The 24499-nt window shown below is 38.3% G+C and overlaps 1 protein-coding gene and 1 long non-coding RNA gene across 9 annotated transcripts in view; one reads left to right on the top strand and one right to left on the bottom strand.

The window, feature by feature from the left end:
- The window catches only part of LSAMP (limbic system associated membrane protein), a 1066465-nt gene that overhangs the window by 544173 nt on the left and 497793 nt on the right, over positions 1–24499 (bottom strand). The gene's annotated exons all lie outside the window — the stretch shown is intronic.
- The window catches only part of LOC145525661 (uncharacterized), a 60239-nt gene continuing 45343 nt past the window's right edge, over positions 9604–24499 (top strand). The window contains exons 1-3 of the long non-coding RNA XR_014068360.1: positions 9604–9657; positions 10032–10181; positions 10900–10996. This is a non-coding gene — a long non-coding RNA (uncharacterized LOC145525661). The remainder of the gene's footprint in view (positions 9658–10031; positions 10182–10899; positions 10997–24499) is intronic.

Here is a 24499-nt window from a genome sequence, read left to right as displayed (position 1 = left end):
TAATATCTAAAATTGATAAATCATTAACATGATTATAACATTATAGTGAGGCATATGGAGCTAATCAACATAATTAAAACAAATTATTTTTTAATTTGTTTTAAAAAGTAGGATTGGGGGATGGATAAGGCAGGAGACTATTCTATACTGTTCTTAGCTACGGGCATGTATTACTTTGAAAATATATACACATATGAAAAAACACAATTTTTTCTCTGCAGGTGATTTACAACATAAAATATATATACAATGAACTCAGAACTTCATTGGTTGTTCAGTTGTCTAGTTTGGGGTTGAATAAATAATTGAATTAACTGAATACATGATAGAAGGCATCATCATTATCATCATGTTGAACCTACACCTTCTACATGCACACCTACTAACTCCACAGTATAAGAATCTAGACCTTGGTAGGTACCTGAGGAACAGCCACTTGATGTTGAACAATGGTTACAATGAGAACATCCAATGTATTCTTCACATAAAGATTACCAACTATTAATGTTTGTATTTCAAAAAGAGGCTGAAGGACAATGTTTGAGGAACAACATTTCTAGGCAATTTTGAGTTCTGATTTTACTACAGTTATTTCAAGTGTTGATTGCTATGTCATACCACAGTCTACTAAAGCATTTGAATATTCTAGGATTCAGAAATAAGGAGCAAAATAAATAATCACTTCTATTTCAGAAAAGTTATTTTTTACAAAATGAATAAAAGCATGTAGAAATCAATCTGAAATATAAAGAAAACCTTTAACAGACTCACTATAACAAAGAAAGGATTTTCTTTTTTTTTTTGGTTACCATAGTGGCAATGATTTTTAAATACTATTCAGACAGATTCAGCATTATAGTAATCAGTGTTTCCTATTGTGGTTCAAGGTATTAAAAGTAACATACAATGTTAGAAGCTTAGACTGCCACTATATTTAAATATTAAGAAATGTTATGAATCAAAGGTTAATTTATATGTTCTCTGGATAATACCTGATGTGGGATATTATAGGCCCAGTCATTTCACCATTAACATCAAATAACATAAGTAACCTGCACTTAACTTTCAAGCCTGCAGTGATTAGATATAGGGGGCATGTAGTAAGGGAGGATGACAAAGCATATAAAAATTTTACTTTTTGCTAATAGTACTCATAGAATTTACACTGACTTCAGGCCTAATCAGATGTAGCCATTGCACAGGTCTTCCTGCAGCCTTTAGCCAAAGTTCAATTAAAATTTATTCACAAAGGAACACGAAATCAGAAACTAATAGGTGTGATTTATCTCCTGGGCTTGGGGGAAAGGGTGAGGGGTAATAAGGGGGTAATTCCCCTGTATGAATCACAAAATATTGATAAAACGAAGGTGATAAAAGAGGACATGATAATTGTATCTTATAGTTGAGCCACATAAAAAAGTGGCCAAAATTGACATCACACAACTGTCCTCCTCTTAGGGTGTCATACATCTGGCCAACACTAACTGGATTTTTAATTCTGAATAAAAGTAATGCTGAGGAGAGTCTCCTCTCATTGGTTTCTACCATCCAGCCGGAGGGACTACCAGTACAGGAATACCCTGGTCTCTGACTCTCTAAGACAGAGTTATCTGAATATCAGGTGACATCCATGGATTCATGCTTCTTGACTAGATGGAGCCAGTCTCAATTTAAAAGTAGGCTACAGAAATTTATTTATTCTTTCTTCATCTTGAAAAGCATTCAGCTATAATTCTAGATGAGTGTGACTGTTCTACAGAGGTAAACTTTCTATTATGTGGTCTATTCCAAGGTCTAGACACCAGGGATGAAGGAAGTTGGAGGGAGACAAAAGGGACAGAAAGTATTATCACATCCTTTTAGAACAATTTCTAGAGCTTTAGTCTCCAGTTGGCTTTATCAGTAATAGATAAATCATTATTTCATTATATCAGAGGATGTACTTATCTTCTGTATTAACTGGATCAGAACTCAGCAGGGCAACAAAAAGGATACTATAATATTGACACCCCCCAAAGCTCCAAAAAGGTAGATCCTATAACTATTTTGCTATTAATGCATTAAATGCATTAATGAGACATTATCTGAGGAAACACACATACTTCTAAACTTTCAGGCCTTAGATTAAAAGAGAGACTAGAGTGGTTTTGTGCCTTCATAGTAGCATACTAGGAAACCCACATACTTGATTACATAAATTTGGATGGGACATTAAAACCTAGCTTAGAATCAGGTACCACTGAGCTTCAAAGGTATGTGTCTGTGCATGCTAGATAAACTGTGCCATTCTGGCCACATAATGCAGTATTAGTATGTAAAAGTATGGTCATTGCAGACAAAGCACATGTAAACAACTAAATTAATTGATAAAGAGCCTGAAATTGGACACATATTGTAGCTGTCATCTACACCCTTAGTTAATCACCTATTGAACTTTGAATACATAGAAGACTTTCTTCTTAGGTTTTGAACAAAACAAAGTTGCTATACTGCATGGATTATTTAAATCCTAGAAGTTTCACTTTACTATAAAAAATATCCTGGAAAAAACTCATACTGAAAGGGATTTGGTAAGAATAGCCCAGAAATACATTGTTTGACTACAACAGGTTTTGCTTTGTCCAAAGGAGGTAGTTTCATGTCCAGAGAGTTCTTTAGATGTTAGTCTTATACCGCAATAAGGATTGTTTTTTTAAGAAATCCATAAATATCTACCAAAAATCCACTCCCACAGGTAATACATTAGACCAAGTTTTGTGAGGAGTTCAAAGAAACTGTAAAACGTAGTCCTCATGACATGAGGGCCCCTAAAATCTATAACTGAAAGAACTTTGAAAAATAGTCCAAGTTCCTGATTTTACTCCAACTCAAATGACAAGAATCCAGAGAATTGAAATGAAAAGCCCCACAGCCAGCAGGGGTAGACCTGAACTGAAAGACCCAGGTCCTAAATGCCCTCATCTAATTCATAACTTTTGCCTCTGTAGATGTGAAAAGTAGAGCAAGAAAGATGTCAGGACTCTGAATACTATGATTTACATGCTTTCCATATTTTCTGCAAAACCTACAAATAAAACAAAATGTTATGACTGGATCTCTTGTGGGTCTTAGTGAAGAGACGGAATTCCATATCGAAACTGAAAATGGGTGGAAGAGAGATGAGAAGACACACAGAAAACATGCAAAGGAAACTATTAGACTAAGTCCACAGGAGTCTTCAATACTCTTCTAATCAGAGCACTGAAATCTCGAAGAGACCACTGAACCTCCTCAGGATTCAACATCATTGGCATGGTCAAAGAAATCTGCCCTGGGTAACAAAGGGTAATGAGTCCCTCTAGCTGACATCAGAAATATGAAATACTATTCCATCTGTGAGAGAAAATACTGCTTGATATCTTTTTTAAATAAAGTCTATTTGATATATTATTGTTGTTCAGTTGCTAAGTTGTGTCTGACTCGTTGCAACCCCATGGACTGTAGCACGCCAGGCCTCCCAGTCCTTCACTATCTCCCAAAGTTTGCTCAAACTCATGTCCATGGAGCTCCTCCTGCCCTCAATCTTTCCCAGCATCAGGGTCTTTTCCAGTAAGTCAGCTCTTCTCTTCATGTGGCCAAAGTATTGGAGCTTTAGCTTCAGTGTCAGTCTTCCAATGAAGATTCAGGGTTGATTTCTCCTAGGATTGACTGGTTTGATCTCCTTGCTGTCCAAGGGACTCTAGCCTTTGTGTTATTCACTGGGAGCCAAAATCGATACTTTTTCTTATACAGGTGATGATGTTGTCTATGTTTTTTTTTTTTTTTTTAATCTACCTAAATTCTAACTGCTAAGTTTGGGTCTGATCATACAGAATGCTACATTTCAATCCCTTTAAATTATTCTTTTCAGCCTTGTCCTGGGAAATGTCATTCTGGAAATGTCTTGTCCAGGGAAATAATCGTGAGATTACTGTTGGACACACTAAGCAAACTGATAAAGTCAACTAAACTTATCTATACAGTGGTTTCTTCATATATAATACGAGAGCCAGAAATTATCTTTTCTAGAAAAAGTATGTATCCTTTGAGCTCATACAAGGGGGAAAAAGCATAGTATTTCAGTTTGGCTCATGTTGTCTAATTTTATCTTCATTATTCTTCTTCAGTGATACCCTACTTCCACCCTTTCTTTTCTTCCAGAATCTACCAACCTGTACTCATAATAGATTTTCAGCTTATTGGCTCTCTCTCTCTCCTTTATCTTCTTTATGTGTGGCATCTCTGGCAGCCAAAGAATCTTCCGAAGGCATTCTGTGACACAGTTCCTCAATGCACATTCCATTTCTCTTTATCACCCATCTAGGTATCTATCTATAAATCCATCTAGCCATCCATTGTGCTTTTGTTGCAGCCGCAGCTACGTAAAATATAATGCAACAATTGACTTACTATCTCTTGGAAGCTAAAGAAACCTTCTGTCTGATTCTTCTCTTCTGGCTCCAACAGAAATCCCTGCAGAGCTGTGGACAGAAGGGAGAGACCCTCCTTCTGTTCCCCTCTCTAATTTTCTGCCCAAAATCATGCCCAGTTTTAGCAAATAAATCATGGGCTTAAAATCAGCAGCTTTATATCTGCTGGCTCCAACATGTCTGATATGTTTGACAGATATGTGTGTGTTCAGAAGTTAAAAAAAAAAAAAACGAGATAGGAGGCTTTTCTCAGATTTCTGAAGTTTGTGAGAAAGAGAGAGCACTGGAGAAGGGTGCAGAGGCACAAAGACATCTAGGCAGTATTGTTCACTGAAAAAATGTATTTAAGTGTTCTCTTCTCAATCTCAAAAGATGCAATCACTAATCTACAGCATTTGGGGTGGGAGGAGGAACCTAACTCAGAAAATTATTTCCTTATCTATCAATTAAAGTATGTTATATATTTTTTGAGAACTAATTTCAAGGGGGCAGTTTCTCTTTATTTCCTGTTCTTCATGTTGTGGGCAGAAATGATTTTCCAGTCAGGCTTAATTAAGCACTTGGAATTTCTAAATCTGCAAGAGCCTGCTTAGTGACACTGGTTTATTTCCTGGTATATTTAGAGTTCCCTCTCCTTTGCCACATTCTTGGTGCAAGGAACAGAAATAGATACAACCTATCTTTGCAGAGCTTTTCAAAGCTAAGCAGCAACTACCCTTAATCTGGTGTATATATCTGCCAATCACTTAGGGACTTTGGAAAAAAATGTGTGGGGAGTAGAGGGAAAATGGAACCAAAACAGAAGGCAGGATAATGGAGCCTTATTCAAATGACAGGGAGCTACCTAACAGACTATAGGCTGCCTTGTGTTTTGACCATCTAAGTATTCTGCCCTTTTGCATCTCTAGGGAATGACCATTCATAGTTCTTTATCCGGTGGAGTGGGTGAAGTAGAGACACAATGACTAACTTCTTCCAAAGCAGGAGCTGTGGAGGGGAAAGGATTACTATCAATACGCTAAAAGGTCACTGATGTATAAGCTGTGACAGGTAGAACCTCCAGGAGACAGCATGCCACGTAATGAGAACAGTATAGATGAAGAGCAAATTCTTAGCAAATATTACAAAAACATTATGAGAAGACTGTGAAGAACCACTCAGGACTTGGGCCATTCCTTCAATATCCATTTGATTGAGAAAGTGCACAGTGATGAGAAGTTGCTATAAATTCAGAACTAATTTAAATGAACTCGAATTTTACTCACTATAATATGCAGTAGTTGTATTAGGAAACAAAAGCAATACATATATGAGTTGAGTCTGTTCTTCATTCTACTTACAGATGTTTCTTAGCATGTGTATGTTTTGAGGCTCTGCAAAATTCCTAAGGCTCTCCAGGTATCTGCAACCACTAGACCATCGGAGCAGCTCAGAACTGGGCCCAGCCTTAGGGGCAGAGATTCAGAGATCTCTACTGCGACTAGTTGTATATGACTCAGGAAGTATTATGAAGCAGCCTACAGCTCAAGAAAGAAACAAACGGTCTGTGGAAAGGTCCAGTCCTGTTGGGGAGGCCTAGAGAGATTGGGCCGTTAGAGTATCTCAGGAAACCAAAAGCCAGTGGGGAAGCCGATGGCTTGCTGCAGCTACAGCCACAAGTCAAGTAAGCATCGAGCCTGACAGCTCAGGAAAATGACCCACTTCTTGCCGACTCAGACAAAAAGCTTCACTTAGGCCCAGGGAAAGTGTCTTTAATAAGGCCATCCGTTAACCGCGTCGCCTGAGTCCCTTGCAGCAATTCTTCATTCCCTCCCTTCTCACCTCCCACCTGAAGCCAGCCATTAATGCAGCAGGCACTGAGGAAAATGAAGCTGTTGGGCTCAGTAAATATTACTGAGCTCCACAAGGAAACGCAGCTCCATTATTTAGGCTCCCGTGTCTAAGGCACACATTGATGACATCCATTTAGCAGAGAGGTGAAGGGAGGAAGCAGGCTGGCTGTGCAGCAGCTCAGTCATCCATCCCTTTGGTCAGCAAAGCCACAAGACGGCAGAAGAATACACTCAGCCACAGATCCCAAGGGTTTGAACCCAGAGCGCATATGACACGAGGAGCCACATAATCACATGGAAGGGGATCTGGGCAAGTGTTCAGGGGTCTTGTAATTTGTTCTCTTGTTCTCCCACTGATTTGATTTGTATCATGCATAGAGTTGCTTAAATGTGTAGCAATAATCTATCTGTCACATCTATGATGGAGATATTACTCTTTACCTCATGACATAAGACTGCACGATATTCATCAAATAAAAGACCAATCTAATATTCAGAGGGCATCCCAGGTGGTGCTATAGGTAAAGAACCTGCCTGCCACTGCAGGAGACCTAAGAGACATGGGTTTGATCCCTGGGTTGGGAAGATCCCTTGGAGGATGGCTGGCAACCCACTCTACTATTCTTGCCTGGAGAATCCTATGGACAGAGAAGGCTGGCAGGCTACAGTCCATAGGGTCTCAAAGAGTCAGATATGATTGAAGCAGTTTAGCGCACACACACACTAACATTTAGAAATAGGATACTCAATTTGGGGAAATGATTTAACTCTTTCAGATCATCTGCGCTGTCTTAATAAAAACAAAAATAAATAAATAATTTTTAATACCTGGTTACTAACCTAATGTCTCTGAATATTATTTCACTTGAATATAAGAAAAGATAATATATTGGACATATTTTAAATATCTCTAATATTTGAAAATGAAAGGGAAAAAAAGAAAATTTGATATCACCATAACTAAAATTATTTTAGTTTAAATATGTCTGCTGAAATGAAAATCTAGAACTAGAAACAGGCAATTAAAATGTCACATCCATATGCTTGAGACTTAAAAGTATTCAACAAAGGCTGAAGGATAAGACCATCAAATTACAGATAGGCTGCAACTGAAAAATGTCCCTCTGATAACCAAAGGTTGTTAATGACAACTGACACCGAACAAAAGAGAAAAGTTAAGTCAATGTCAACGAACAAATAAAACAAAATAAAATGAAACCAATGATAAAGCCTTCAACAAACAGAAGCAGGCATGGCAAGATGACAGAAGATTATGTCTATAATATTTTTTAATATTCTTTTATCTTGGAAAGAGGCAAATTGCCTGCTGATATCCAAGATACACCTATTCTCCAAAATGGTTTCTTGAGAAAGCTGTCCACCATGAAGGTTGGGGAGCTATTTTCAATAACGGCCTGAGATTTCTGCATTTCATCGGTTGAGTCACTAGAGATATGACTAGGTCTCATTCTTCATACATATATTCATAGTAAAAAGTATTCCTGCCAAACTATGAAATGGAGGCTTTATAAAGTAAGGGGAATAGCTAGAATAAAAGTATAAAGTTATAATTTTAGAAATTATAAAGACAGATAGCAAGTAAAATATTTCCTTGACCCAAAGCCATCATGACACAACTTGCAATTTGATTCTAATTGGTATGCCTCTCCTTCTCAGTGAGGGATCCCCTGGTGGCTCAGTCAGTAAAGAGTCTGCCTGCAATGCAGGAGACCTGGGTTCAGTCCTTGGATTGGGAAGATCCCCTGGAGGAGGAAATGTCAACCCACTTCAGTATTCTTGCCTGGAGAATTCCATGGATAGAGGAGCCTGGTGGGCTGCAATCCATGGGGTCACAAAGAGTCGGACACGACTGAGAGACTAACATTTTTACTTTCACTTTCCTCCTCGGTGAAGAGCTTTCCTAAAGAAAAATGGTTGATTGCAGCTATGTGGACAAGGTGAGACTGTACCCACTTATCCATCACCAAGAGCAGCTCTGCTGGACAAAGACAGGCAGATTCTCCAGCTCAGATCTCTTCTTTGTAACAGACACTGCCCAAGGGCTACAAATATTAATTCTACACTCATTTACTGTAGAGATCATGGCGATCAGTCAAGAAGGAAGAATGTGATTTGAAATTAAGGCACTGATAATTGTGCCCCAATAATGGAACAGGAAAAGTCCACTTGTTATGGTAATTGCCAGTGGCATTCTAAATAATGTGTTCAGTTTGTTTATCATGGCACATTTTCAGAAAATGTTCCTTTCCAAATAAACATGCCTAGGCTAGCTCTAGGCAAAATTGTATGTAAGTAACTTTTTTCCCCTATAATTCACAATCTCTCTATAAGTATGCTCATTTTACCTGCTCCTTCTTCCATTACTTAGTTCTTAGCCTTCATCTTTCTAAGCCCCTTAAATAATTTTTCCTAACAGTTATTTATAACAGCAATCACTTCTATAAACTCCTCCTTACACAATCCATTTTATGTAAAGACCATCTGCATTCTGCTAACTTTCTACAACAGAAAGGACAGCACATCAATGCTAAATGCAGTGCCTGACACATAAGAGGTACTCCATAACTTTTTGTGGACTGCTGAATAAATAGCTCTCACTAAAAATATGAACAGTACTTGATTTATAAGTCTGAATGGTTATCAGGTTTTACCATGTGTTTACTTTGATAAAACATAATAGCATTCAAACTTAACAGTTTTGCTTTTTATTTCTTTAAGTGATTTTTCTATAATGCTTTTTATGCATAGAACACAGTAGGATGTAAATAACTAGTTGTGGGATCAGAAGAATATATAAATGGATGGCTGGTTAGATAGACAGCCGATAACATTATAGGGAGAAAGCTGACCTTCCAGTAGCAGCTAGATTCCATTGTTTCATTATATATTCCATTAGGATATAGAAGATGGAAAGCACTAGTCTACAAGGTAGTCACACATGTATTTGTCAGTCTATCAAGTAAATACACAATTTTTCTAAATCTGAGAATCCAGAATTTTAAACTATTTTGACATTTGGCTCTCCATGGTCCTAAGTTCTAAATCACACATATCCTGAGTTTTGGTTTGATTTTTAACTTCATTTTTTCATGAACTCTGGAAGTCCATGGCTTCCCTGGGGGCTCAGCTGGTAAAGAATCCACCTGCAGCAAAGGAATCCTGGGTTCGAAGTTCGATCCCTCAGTTGGGAAGATCCCCTGGTGAAGGGAATGGCTACCCACTCCAGTATTCTGGCCTGGAGAATTCCATGGACTGTATAACCCATGAGGTCACAAAGAGTCAGACATGACTGAGCGACTCTCACTTCACATGAACACTGAAAAATGAAACAACTAGATAGCCCTTTTCAATCTCATGCAAGTGTCTGGCTTCATTTTGAATGAGCGTAAATAGCAACTGAAGTGTCAAGTTGTCTCTGACTTGAATCAAGCAAACTGCAGAAGCCATGCCTCTTGTAGAAGACATTTGGGATAAATACAGTTTCTGAAAAAAAGTGCCATATGTCATTAAAGTTTAGAAAAATATAAGAAAGGTCTGCATCATTTTGCTTATTTCAAGTCAAAAACATTGAAGAAGTAGATTTTAAAATGAATGGCTAACCTGGAATCAAAGAATTGAATGCTCATCTAGAAATAAATATATTTTGGCATGTAGGCATAGCATAAGCAATCTCTACTGGATCTTTCTTTCTCTCTGATTTATAATTCAATGTCTATTATGTCTGAGACAGAAACAAATAAAACCAGAAAAATGTGCTGTTTTGATTCTCCTTGAGTTTGAGGAGCACTGCATTATTCCACACTAGTAAACACTATACCAACAGATATCCAGCAGCATCTCGGTGATTCAGGACATCTTCATGATCTGAACAGGACCCAGAGTAAGTGCTTGTGAAGTGTACAGAGAGGTTAATCGAAAATGTTACAGTCACTAACCCTGCAAGCGAATAATCTGTATGTGCAGACTGGCACGAGCATTACCCAGAGCACAACAGATTTAACAACTGGATGCACAGAACAATCTTTTACACGGTGTGTGATATTTGGACTGCTATCTCTTATATCATTGTGAAAAGCAAGTGTGAACTGATGGAAGTGTTAAAACAGTCAAAGGAATTTAAGGGATGGCATCACTTGAAGGTGGGTAAAAGGATCTTAAATGACAGGGCTGGAGTTATACCTCTGAAGGAATGAGATTAGGGGGCAAAGCAGGTTATGAAGCCTGAATAATCATGAACAGGACACTAATAATTTTTACTGTACTAAACATGGCTTGGTCAATAGCACATATGTTCTCTCATTGGCTGTGCTAACAGACTGGTCTGCTTTTGTGGTAGGATGTTCGATGCAGATCTACAAAGATACTGAGCTACTGCTACCTGCTGCATCCTGGGGACTTGGGGACCACTAAAAGACAACCTTTGCCTCAAAGAGTCTAGAGTTAATTGGAAGGATGCAGACATGTAAAAGTTTCCATACAATGTTTATAATCATAGAAAGACTAATGAGATACAGGAATATACAGAAAAAGGGTAAGTAACTGATGTGGGACCTGTGGTTAGAAGGGAAATTCATAATAAGAACAGCCTATCTTTGTAGGTAAAAGCCAACTGGATATCCAGACCTGAAGAAGTTACAGACAAAAAATACTATAGGGACAGCACTGTGAAACAACCTGGAGTCCAAGCAAAAACAAGTGAGTCACATTTGTGGAGAGATGAATATTGGGGGAGGGTGGAGCTATGGGAGAAGAAGCTGAACAGGGAGGCATGGGTCTGTATGACATGCCTGTAATCATGCAAGATGAAGACAAAACAAAGGATATTAAGCAGGTGAAAGAGAAGGTCAAACACAGATTCTAGAAAAGAGTTCTCTAGCAGCAATTAGGGGAAATAAATTTTGGTATGAGTATGGGGTATGGAGAACACAGAGGATCCTATTATAATGATCCTGCTAATTGCCGATAAGAATCTAAGCTTAGGCAATGGTGTGGAAGGTACCTACAAGAGGGATACCATACGATGCTGAAGTAGAATGAACTGAAATCTATGCTGGGATGTTACTGATGGGGAAAGGTGACAATGGAAAAGAAAGACCATGTCACTTTTCTACTGTTGAATAATTTCCTCATGGATAAGGAGAAGAAAGTCACAAGTTGAATTATAGAATCCAGGATAAAGATCATGGAGAGAACTTAAAGTCATAGATTTAAGGTGTTTTTAAGACTTCAGGATAGTACTAGGCATGTAGAGCTAATTTGATATAACAAAGCTTGTCTTTTAAAGAAAGATCAGAAACAAGGCACCCTTCTTTTGCTTAAACACATTGTTCCGATGTTCTGCCTATTTCTACGGTAGTGCCGAAATATTACAAACATGCATGACTGTATCATAGCTCCCTCATAATATATCCTGATTATAGCTCACAGTGTTTATTGTAATAGCAGAAAGATTTCATTATAGGACTAGCTCTTTTACACAAACAGGTTAATAACAGTAAACAGGATTACTGGGATTAAAAAAAGAGATGAGAGCAAGAGGACACCCATAGATTTTCTGTGGTTCTGTAATCTAGGACCACAGCATTGTAGCATCTACCCTATCCCAACTCATTTCATCTTGAATAAAGAGGTCCTAGAAACCCCCAAAGCCTGAATCAAGATGCCCTTAAATCAAGAAGGATCTGATTCGAGCACAATCTATCATCTCTCGTCTCATTTCCTTCTTATTCTTCATCTCCTGCAGGTTAAAATAATGTATGGGACAGCTCACAAGAAAAAAAAATGGGTTGGAAAAAAATACAATACTGTTCAGAAAGCATAAATATCAAAGCCCAATGAAAACAAATGCTTCTTAATTTCACAAAAATAAGTATACTGTGTCTATCCATCACAGTTCTACATGTATTCTCAAAGTCCCTCATAATACTCATTCTGTAATAGGACACTAAAAAATGAAATGTCCAACCTATCGAATGTAACAGAAGGAGGTGGCTTTCTGAAGTTGGAATAGATTGAAGTATAACCACATTTAAAAACAAAAATAAAAACTTCTCTCGTCTCTCAGCTTGAAGGAATCTGAACTTCTGAAGAATATTTTCCCTGTCTCTCACATGAGCTTATTTCTTCAGCATTTTTTGATCATACTTCTGTTTTTTCTTGAGTTAATATTTTGAGTTTTTATTCTGTGCCTAACATACGCCTAAGCTTCTATATTGGACTATTAGCTCCCTGGTTGCTCAGAGGGTAAAGTCTGCCTGCAATGCGGGAGACCTGAGTGTGATCCCTGGGTTGGGAAGATCCCCTGGGAAAGAAAATGGCAACTCACTCTAGTATTCTCGCCTGGAGAATCTCATGGATGGAGGAGCCTGGAGGACTACAGTCCATAGGGTCGCAAAGAATCAGACATGACTGAGCAACTTCACTTTCACTTTCCTTTGGAGTAATATTTATTTAATTAACAAATATTTATTGTTAGTCTTGACAGACTATCAAGTACCAGAATTTGTGCTAGACCCTGAAAAAAGTATGGTTTGTAAAAGAGGTTACACTCTTTAACTTCAAAAGAAAGGGGGTGAGGAGAAGTGAAAAGATTATTCTTACACAGAAGAGGGCATCCCATACCCCCTCTCCAGGCTCCATTATAACAGGAAATGGAAGGTTGAAGGGATTAGCGGAGGTGTAGTCAATTTAGAATATTTAAAGCCTACAAGCAATAAATGCTGGAGAGGGTGTGCAGAAAAGGGAACCCTCTTACACTGTTGGTGGGAATGCAAACTAGAAAAAAAAAAAGAATATTTAAAGTCAAGAAGGGGAGAGTGTTCTCATATGAAAAACTCTACAAGGCAAGATCATTTGTTGAGGGAGCAGGAGAGGGCAGGGTCAGAATCTTTTATTCACATGTATATTCTTGGCAATACTACCACGACTCTTAGCACACAATTAGTGCTCCTGAAATGGTGATTACATGGGGGTTTTTAAATTGGAATGAAAGAATGAAGAATTGAATGATTTTGTTGCACTTGCACTTAAAGTGCCTGACTGGTCAAAAATTAATAAACCCCAGGGCTGCAAAAGTGTCTATCAAAGCAGATATTACTAGGTCTGTAACCTGGGTGTAGGGCTTCCAGGTGGCTCAGTGGTAAAGAATCCTCCTGCTAATGCAGGAGGTGCAAGAGGCTCAGGTTCAATCTCTGGGTCGGGACGATTCCCTGGAGTAAGAAATGGCAACTCACGCCAGTATTCTTGCTTGGAAAATTCCATGGACAGAGGAGCCTGGTGGGCTACAGTCCATAGGATTGCAGAGTCGGACGCAACTGAGCACAGGCAGAGAGAAAGAGAGAGAACCTTAGAGTCATCCCTGGGCTTAGTGGAAGAAATGTCCAGAAAATTTTACTGTCCAGATTTCATAGCTGCTGGGAAAAGAGATGAGTTGGAGAAGAGAACTATAAAACAAAACTTATAATAAATGATAATAGGATCATTGTTTTCTGCGTGTCTCTTGTTCTCTTTTCTGAAAGCAGGCACATTTTGAGTGAAAACAGGTTTTATATCCCAGCAATAAAGAGGTATAACTATAAAAATATATGTCATATCAGCAAGCATGTCTCTAAATAGAATGTTTTACCAAGTTTCCCAAGAGGCATCTGAGGCCCTTTAAATTATAGGGTATATAAGCCTCCCTACAGGGCAGCTTTGAACTACAACTCATTGTCAATCTAAAGCAGGGGTGGGAAATGAACGTTTTGGAAATGACGAGTATGTTCTTCGCTCAGCATTCCTAGGTTTCTCTCTTAAACTGGATGCCATCACCAAGCAAGAAAAGAGACGTAAAATCAGTATGGGTCAAGTAAAGCTTAGTAATTTTAATTGCATTCATTTAGGGGAAAAAAAAAACCTCACACCTTAACCTAAACCTTCACATTTCTCTCTGCCAAATTTGACTTAGGGCAAAGCAATCAAAAACTGCCAGCGTTCACTTAAATGGACAGAGCGATGTAATAAGTAATTCAGAAGAGCAGATCATTCAAAGATCACCTCTATTTGGGTTTATAATAACACTTTTCAGCTGATTTGCTTTCTTAATTATATTTCTCTTAGGTTATTAAATTTGCAACCCTTCAGAATATACTAACTGGGTGGCAGAGGCCTGGAAAAAATCAGCTCTTCCGAAGGAGCCAACTCAGGTCACATAATACACTGAGAGAATTCCCAAAGGGAATAACCCAAAATAGAGTGCATTGAGTGTGTGCTCCAGCCTTCTAGAACTGCTTTCCCTCTTGGTGACAGTCTAAGGAAATCTCACAGGGCTTCATCCTTTAGGTTGGGCCTGTGAAGAAAATCCTGATTCACGAAAATAGTCATGCAGTGTTATTCAAAATAGTAAAAAATTGGAGACAACTTAATATCCGACAGTAAAGGACTAGTTAAACAAATTATAATACATCAATAGGATGGGTTCTTGTACTATTAAAATAGCATTTATGGAGAATTTTAATGACTTGAGAAACAGCTTATGATATACCATAAAAGGGAAGAAAAATCAGGTTATAAAATTGCACAGTATCATCACCACTATGTGGTTAAGAGAACAACTGCAGGAACCTGGCTGTGAACATCTGATTCCTGATTGTAGCAGTTATTAAATATTTGACCTTGAGTAAGTTACTTCACCTTTCTGAGCCTCAGTTTCTTTACAAACATAGATAATAACAGCATATATCTCATAGTACTGTTATGAGGATAGAGAGACACTTAATGTATTTATAAAATGCCTGAAACATAGAAAGCACAATTAAGAAAACTATTTTTATTTGCTTTAAAATAACATAACTCTGCTCACGCTACTCGTTCCACTTAGAAATACTTCCCTTTAAAAAATGTAACCTATAGCTCTCCCTTTCCATCTTAAGGTCCAGCCACACGTCACTACACAGAGTATGGAGCTTTCTCTTATGACCAACCCCCTAGTCAGAATCAATCACCCCTTCCTTTTCAACTCCAGAGCATTTTGTAATAAATTCTACCCCTCATCTATGCTATAGGATGGTAATCAATGTGTCTCTCTTTCCCCATCAGAATACGGGCTCTGCTGAGATGAGGGGTATGTCTCATTCTTCCCTGTGGAAGACACAGGAGCAATACTAGTCCAGAGCCTCACCAAGTACCTGGCATAGGGGAGGTCCTAGGTTCACACTGGACTGATGAGTGAATGCAACCCAGGTTCCACATGTGAAGCAGGAAGGAAGGTTTCTTTCCCTGTGACTTCCAAAGGCTCAGGTGTACTCTTGAAAAAAAAGGAATATTTTCAGTCTATATTTTATGATTCTGAAGCCTCAACATTTCTACTCTCTTACTATTGTTGTCTTTCCTAAATTATACTGAGGAGGGCATGGCAATCCACTCCAGTATTCTTGCCTGGAGAGTCCCATGGACAGAGGAGCAAAACTAGTCCTGATATCTGGAAATGGGGTGGTAAACAGAATCAAAAGTGAACTTAAGAGTCAAAAGCTTGGGTTCTATTGCTGACACTCAAATCATCTGACCTTGAATAAGTAATTCAACCTCATTGAATGTAAAATAGGAATGATAATATATACACCTTGCCCCTAGCTCCTTCACAGTGTTATTTCAAATATCAATTAGAGAAGGCATGCGAGAATATTTGGAAAAGGTGACATACAAATGATATCATTATTCTTTTGCTGGTAAAGCTTTGGTCATTTAGTTAGTATCGAACCTTTTACATATTTACAGTAGTCTATAATTCTCTGACAAGATGAATGATAATCTTTCAGTATTTCTTTTTGCCTCATTTTACAGAGAAGTTGTTGGAAATATGAAAAGGTTTAAAACTGTTAGGGTTCTATGGAATATACCTTAATTGAGGAATGTGATTCACATTAGTATTTAAATGTACACTATTCTTTGTTCTATTTATAAAGCATCAATTAGCAATTACATTAAAGTGCCCACAAAATTCCTACCTTGTTGACAGCATCCTTTCCCATTACATAGACAAACTGAAACACAGCTGGGTCTAGGAGTGTTACTGTAGATTACCAAGTATGATCTGGCACAAGAATCAAGAATTCCTTTCTAACTCAGAGCTGCCAGTAGAATTGTCTGTGATCAAAGAAATGTTTAATAGTCTGCACTATTCAGTATAGTAGCCACTAGCCATATGTGGCTTTTTAGCCCTTGAAATGTGGTTTATATGATGGAGGAGCTGAATTTTTAATTTAATTTAATTTTGATTAATTTAAAGTTAAATAGCTGTATTTGGCTAGTGGTACTTACTAAATTAAATGGCACAGTTTTAACCAGTCACTATACTTAGCGTGAGGATTTGCTCATTAGCCAAATGAACACTTAAAAAAGAATGATGATATGTTATTTTATAATGTGAAAGAAAACTCCCTCACAGACTGTCAGCATGGCCAGAGTCTTTTCCTCAGTGGAAGAACATTATGATGAGAGGTTAGTTTAGGGGCCATAGAATCAGAATAAGAAGGTTTATTCTGATGATTCGATGATTCAGAAAATTAATGGCACCTAGTTATAAAAACCAGGCCAATAGAACAAACTGGTTTTATTGCTAGAATACTTGGTCCACCAGCCAAGACTTTCCTTGGATATTGCTTTGGCAGGTATTGCTACCCTTGCTCTGGTGACTCTCCTTTCCCTTGTCAACTCCCTTTCTGATTGACAAGTCCTTCCTGCTCTTTTTCTTCAAACTCAAACTTCACGTGTACTGGCAGAGAGAAAAGTCTGTCTCATCTTTTTGGCTTTGCTCCCCCATAACTCTCAGTCCAAGACACAGATCTCCCCTTGCATCAGCAAGAGAAATGCTGGGAAGACACAGAAGGGAAAGAATATTTATTTTAACCCTTCTGATAAGGAAAGAACTCAACCTGTCTGGGAAGCTGTTCCTTCTTTTCCTTCAGACATACCGTCAAGAACATCTTAAGGTCAGACTGTAAATCATGTAAAATATCTTTATCTTTTCAAGGCAGTTTTTTACCTATATTATAATCAAGGACAAGAGAGGTTGCAGAATTTTGGCAATACAAGTCCTTGCAGTGGCAGGTGGGAGGGAAACTTTTAGTACTGAAACTGCTCTCACATAATGAAGGCAGGTTCTGGGAGGTGCTCTTTCTCAGCCAAGTTGAGGTCCTTGGCTTCCCAATTTGGTGTGTAAGAGATTCTGATATTCATTAAAATGACAGGCTGACAGAGTGAGGCATAGGCAACCTTTACCCACTTGTCAGCTGTCCAGTCCTGAAAATTCTGGACTATTTCGATCCTCTAGGCTCTGTGTGTATATATAGTATTTCAGACACAAGCCTCAAATCTGCCCAGCAAGATTCTTAGTTATCCCAGAGCTGACCTTTGAAATAGTGATTCTATATTTACTGAATTATAAAGAAGTTTCCCAATTTGAAAGAAAATTGTCTCGAAATAATTGAGTACTGATGAATGACAACCCAAGATCTCAATTTCAAGGATTTTCATAACTTTGAGTTTACTTAGTTTACTTACCAATGTCCCTTTAACATAGATGGGGAATTTGGGTCCAGAGAGGTGAAATGAAATATACAAATAGTGTCTAAGCAACAGTTAACAGTTATAGCTGAAAATAATGATGGTGATGATAATATTTTTTTACTTCCATAGATAGGAGAATAAGTAAACTGAAAAGTGAGATCAAATTAAGGTACTAAAGTACATCAGTTTAAGTGTACTTTAAAACATAAGATCGATTCAAGCCAGTGAGGGTTAAAGCCAGTCATTTCTAGAATTAGTAGGTACTAGTCTGAAGCTACTGACAACTAATTTTCATAAATCATGTGATTTCTATTACTTAAATATCCTCAGAAATTATAATCAACTAAAAACAACCTCAAATAGGTTTCCCTAATCTCTACTTCTTTTGGTTGGATCTATGTAAACTCCTTATAATAAGGGGTAACGTATTGCTTTGGCTATCAGCAGTTCTCAAAGTTGCCTGGGCTCTGGAATCAATGGAGATTTTTACATTTTGCTTTTTTTTTAAAATTATAGATTCCTTGGTCCCAACCCAGAGTTCCTTGATTGCAGTCTCCAATATGTATTTTTAATAAATTACCTCAAGCAACTCTGATGCATCATTTGAGAATCACTGTTCATTCAATTCAACATTCAATACTATTTACACTGAATTAGAGTTATTTCTGAATCTCTTTTCACCCACTAAATTTTAAAATAGTGGACAAGAATTAATTTTATTCCATTTATTTATTGGTCTGGTGACTAACCCTATTCCTTGTCCAGTGATCTATACAATGAGTTAGAACCAAACACATCTCAGTTTGAATTCCAGCCCTACCACTACTAATTACATGATCTTCAGTAAATTATAAAATGTCCATGAGCTCCTAATGCTTGCATATCTATGTACATACCAAAGTAAAATATAAATAAGGTGATGTGCCAAGCAGGTAAATGATAACAATATGAGTTTTTGATGAATGGTAACTAGAGGTTTTGGGTCCCTCATGGCTCAATGGTAAAGAATCCACCTACCAATGCAGGAGATGATCCCAGGTCAGGGGTTCGATCCCTGGGTCAGAAAGATCCCCTGGAGAAGGAAATGCCTCTCCAGTATTCTTGCCTGGGAAATCCCACAGACAGAGGAGCTGGCGGGCTACACTCCATGGGGTCTCAAAGAATCGGACACTATTTAATGACTAATGACAATAACAACTAGTGGCTATTCCAATGAAGGACAGTGGTATTAACAGTAACAGCAGTTACTAAAGGTAATATTAGTAGTATTTGCTCAATAATTATCTTTTGATTTAACTAAGGAAAAAATAAAACAATCTATGTATCAATAATCTAGAAGAAATAAGACCCACTGACAATTTAAGACTTATATAAGGAGTAAACCCAGAGACAAGCCATTTAATTTCCATCTCTGACAGAGTGGTAAGCCACTTAGAAAGGAGAAAACAACAAATGCAACCTGTCAATCAACAGAAAACAACAAATGCAACCTGTCAATAAATAATGGTTTTGATTCACTTCCATTTGGCATTCTCGTAAGTAAGAAGGTAAAAGGTGGTAAAGATGTGTGCAGCTAAAACTCTTTTATCACATCACTCTAAACCTCCCTCTACATTCTCACTTTTCTCTCTGCACCTCTCTCCAAGAAAAGTAAAAATTTTAAAGAAAAAAAAAGTCATTGTGTCAGATAGTGAAAGATACATTTATATGGGGGTTGGGTACAGATAACAGAAAAGGAAGTCCTCCTCAGAAATATTGGCTCAGCATCCTTGATAGTCTCTGAACTTCTCTTTGTCCTCTCTAAAGGATACGACAGACCACCTAAGTATTACTCTCCTAAGGTCCAGTCTAGGAACCTGACACAGTCAGTCCCCATATAGCACCAAAATTGACAGGTGGTGGTACTTACCCCTCCTGGACCACACTCACTTCCTTCTCTTTCCCTCTTTTCTACTCTGAGCTCTTATTTGCTCTCTCCTTCACTTCCTTGCATCTTTTCATACTCCAGTCCACTTCCCCTTCTCATATTTTCTCCCACTTTCTATGCCTTTTAACCTGTACACAATTCTCACATGCATTTCTCAAGTATACCAGAGCACACAGGGCCTAGCAGCTGTCCATGTTCCTCACAGGAAGCAGTATGGGTCTCCAGACACACACACACACACACATACACACACACACCCCCCAGAGGATTCCTCTCGGGAACCTGAGGTCATAGCAAGGATAAAAGAAGTCACAATAATACTTCAACAGGAGAATAATAAGGTTATTAAACAAAAGATATTTTTTAAAAAACACCAACATATGTCTTTGCAAGCATGTATATGTCTTTTGATCTGTAGACACATAACTGACTCAGAAAATATGCATTTCACTCACGCCATTGTGCCGCAACACGATTTTATCTAAAATGTGACTTCTCTCTTGATTTTGCAGTGATAGCCTTAGTCAACTGTTAAGGACTTAGTAATATAAACAGAGACTCTGAGTTCCTTGGAAGAAAAATGTATTCTAGTGAGGTGTGCATGTGTGCGCAGTTGCTCAGTGGTGTCTGACTCTTCGTGACCCCATGGACTGCAGCCCACCAGGCTCCTCTGTCCATGGGATTTTCCCAGCAAGAATACTGAAGTGGGTTGCCATTTCCTTCTCCAGGGGTTCTTCCCAATCCAGGGATCAAACCTGCGTGTCCTACATTGGCGGGAGGATTCTTTACCACGGAGCCATCTGAGGACCCCATAGCTAAAAACAGCTTTGTGGGTATTTTTTTTCTAACAGTCTCAGCTGTACTCCTTAACATCCTGCTTTGCTTAACCCGTGGAGGCCTGGTCACGAGGACAGCCTATTCCTCCATGGCTTTCTAACTTGTCCTTCAATTCATCACTGCAGCTTTATAACACTTCGCAGTGCTCTGCTGGAGTCACATGAAACAAAGTGTGCCCTTCTGCCGACAAAACTTTGCTGTCTGTGGCGATATTTCAGCCTGCTGCCTGGATAATTACACGTGTAGCTCACATTAGTGATACAGAGGGATTCGAGGTGAGTGTGTGCAGCCTGGCCACACAGGGCCTTGCACAGATGTGATGGCCCCTTGCCATCACGGGTCACTGAAGTGGCAGCTGTGATAACCTCGCCCAGCTCTGCCCTCTCAATCATTGTCTGGCACTGTCCGTGTTTCCCCTCCTTCAAGTGAGGGCAAGCACCTTCTGGCTGATGGGGGTTGGGCACAGATTGAGACAGGATGTCATGTGCCTTAGGAAAGCCAAGATTGGTTCACAGACCTCTCAGGGCAAAGAAGGGTGAGAAAGCAAGGAGAACCAGCATTTATAAAAACTGCAAAAGGAGCAGGCCTTGTGCTAAGCACTTTGACACATCATATAACTTAATTCTCACAACAGTTCAGTAAAGAAATGAGGCTCAAAGAAGTGAAGATAATTGCCCAAGGTTACCGAGCTTGTCTGAAGCAGACCTGTGACTAGAGATCAGGTTTCCTCGTTCCCTATCTGATGTTCTTTCTACCAAAATGTACATAAGAGGCTTTGCTCCATTTATTCACACATTCAATCAGCAAATACTCATTTTTGTATGTCTGATATTTAAGACACAGGTTCTAGAGTTAGATAAAGTTCAAATCCTAGCTCTAACATCTACTCATTACACAACTGGATGATTTCCTTACCCTCCACATACACCAGTTCCTTATTTGTAAAGGAGGATCATAATAATATCTGCCTCATAGAGTTGTTATGGAGGCCAATAAATATCCATGTAAAACCCTTAGCATACTACCTGAGACATGGCAAAGATTTCACAAAACTCTGATAGAGCTCACAGGCTCATGGGGAAGACAGGTGTGTAAACAAATAAGTTACCCTACAACATGTCAAATACTGAAATAAAGTTTAAAAGAAAATGCTGTGGGATTTTAGAGGAGAATCCCTGCCTAGCACTTCCCATCCTATAAAATCTGAAATGAGCCTACCCTAATAAAAGGAAAACAAAACCCACAATGGGTGTCTATGGAAACTGGCTGTGCCAGAAAATAGAGGTGTAACCAGTAAGGTCAGATAAGGTAGTTCCAGGGGCCATTTTTTACTCAGAACTCTATGGCCTGTTTTCTGCAGCCCTCTGGGGTTGCTGTATCAAATAGTTAGCTTGACCTTTAGTACTGCGGTTTTTAGAGCTGTCAATGTTTATAAAAAGCTGAACTCATCTTATTCAAACATGCCATATATAAGACTTAAGAATGAATCATTTTCCCTTAAAAAAGAATCTCACGATTTCCCCAAAATGGAAAGCAGTATGAATTGCTAGGTTTCTTTTTTGTTTGTTTCAGCTACTAAATGATGATATTTAAGGAACATAAATCAGATAAAAATATCACTGACCCTTAAACAGAATGATCCTCAAGTATTTCACTCTAATTTTCCAATTTTCTATTGAATATTCTGCTACACCAGCTAAACTGACTTGTAATTTCCCTGAACAGGTCTTCTTGTTTCCTGGCCTACAGACTTTGCTCATTCCATCCGTCCATCTGGATAGATCTTGACCACATCCTAATCTCTAGCTCTCAAACTCTACTTACCAAGTCCCCAAGATTCACCCAGTTGCCTACTCCTTCCTAAAGTAGCTTTAAAAAGTCAAACATTTCTCCAGATGTAACAGGGGCCCGGTCTCATCACATTATGTTTTTCTAAAGCCCTCTGGTTCTGTACTAGTTCTAGACAGCCTCTAAAACCGAGACACACAGCACATGGTATATATTTTTAAGAAGTAGGGGAAGATGATCTATTGTCTGTGTTAGGTCAGGGACAGAGTCAAATAGAAAAATACATATATATTTATTAAATACCTTAATCAATCTAGTTTCCATTATAGGTCAAGGACCACAGAGTTCTTCCATTGGCTACAGAATAAATAAAAGATAGTATTTCTGCTTTTAAAGAATTTATGCTTAAAGAAAGGAGATGTATACCAAAAGAATAGTTAATTTCAAATGTAAATGTGAAATAATAATAGCCTCTAACATTTGGCTGACTGTTTACTTTGAATCAAGAACTGTTTGTTCTAAGTGATGAAGTGACATCTCACTCCATCTACCTGTCTGTCTTTCTAGCTATCATTTATTTACTTGCCTAAATATCTGCTCATTTTATCCTCTCCAATAACTTCAGGAGGTTAATGCAATTACTATCTCCATTTTACTGAGGAGAAAATAGAAACATGTAGCCATCACTCAACTGGTAAATGATAAAAATACTGACTCCAAAATTCATGTCTTTGATGTTCTGTTTTTGGTATATGACAAATAGTTACATTTTGGAATTCTGAACACAGGTCAGAGACTGAAGGCATTCTGAGGGGGAGTAAGTCAATATATTCATATAAGAATCCACGTGTTTAGAGAAAAGGGCATTAAAACAGAAACTACTCCTTGAACAGTTGGAGAAGATGAAGTGAAACATTAGGGATAGAGGGAGAAACTTCTACAAAGTCACAGAGATGAGAGCTACTTTGGTTTGTGTGCAGAGAATGAGTGACAGCTGAGGACCAATAGGTGAAAAATAGAAACATGATGCAGGGCCCTAGACACAAGTTAAAGAGCGGAGATATGACAACTCAAGTAATATGGGACCATCATAGGTCCTACTGAAGCAGCATGATGCTAGATTGAACCTACTAGTCATTTAAAATTAGATACTTGTAAATAGGATTTAGCACTGTATTACACAATCCTATATTCTTTCCAAGATTCTCTCCTTATAATGCTTCTTATGTTGTTTTAAGAATTATTTATTATTCATAAGTATACCCTCCATGCCTAGCAAAATCCCTGGCAAGTGGCAGGTAATTATAAATGGTTGTTGAATGAATGTATGAAAAGAAAATTGGGAGAAAATAGGATAGGACAGTATGGGAAGGCAAGAAAAATAAGTGCATGTTTCAAACATGAGAAGGTAAGTATAAGAGTTAAAGCCAAAATGAAATAAAGGAGGATGAGAGCTGAGAAGAGGTCATTTAATTTGGCCAGAGGGGTATTTGGGTGGTATTCAAGAATACTGTAATGACAGAAAGAGCACAATTAAATCTACATGTTAAAGGAGAAAATGAAGGCAACAGGACAGTCCATAATTTTTGTTGTCAATGAGTAACTTAAAAAGAGATTTGTTGTAAGTGAGCAATTGGATCAAGCATCCATTTCTTTTAAGAAGCCAGATGTCTCTTCATTTAACCTGTTAATGCGAGTGCCCTCTGTGAACTCAGTGATTAAACACTCCCTCTCTCCTCTGATGGCTACAAAGATGCAACAAACCCTTGAGGTCCTTTGGACAACCTACATGATACTGATAGAAAGTTGTAGCTTTGACAATAGGTTGTATGAACCAGATTTAACTTAATGAAATTAAATCATTCATCTAAAGAATTCATAGCAAGTCACAGACAGATGTAGAACCTCATCTTTATTTAGTCTCCATATGAGAAGAAAGGGATTGGGCATGACCATCTCTGAAGCTCTGCCAGTCTGACATTCTCTGTCTACACAGATTCTGTCTCCTCACTGCCATCCATTACCCAGGAAGCCTCCTGCTTCTCCCCAAGCCAACGGCCAAACTGACCTTTGCAAATGATTCTTACTTGTCTAATTAGCTC

The sequence above is a fragment of the Giraffa tippelskirchi genome, chromosome 2, assembly GCF_054371585.1.
Source record: "Giraffa tippelskirchi isolate mGirTip1 chromosome 2, T2T-mGirTip1v1.2.pri, whole genome shotgun sequence".
Lineage (NCBI taxonomy): Eukaryota > Metazoa > Chordata > Mammalia > Artiodactyla > Giraffidae > Giraffa > Giraffa tippelskirchi.
Note: the sequence above shows the minus strand (reverse complement) of the source record. Positions and strands in the feature narration are given on the sequence as shown.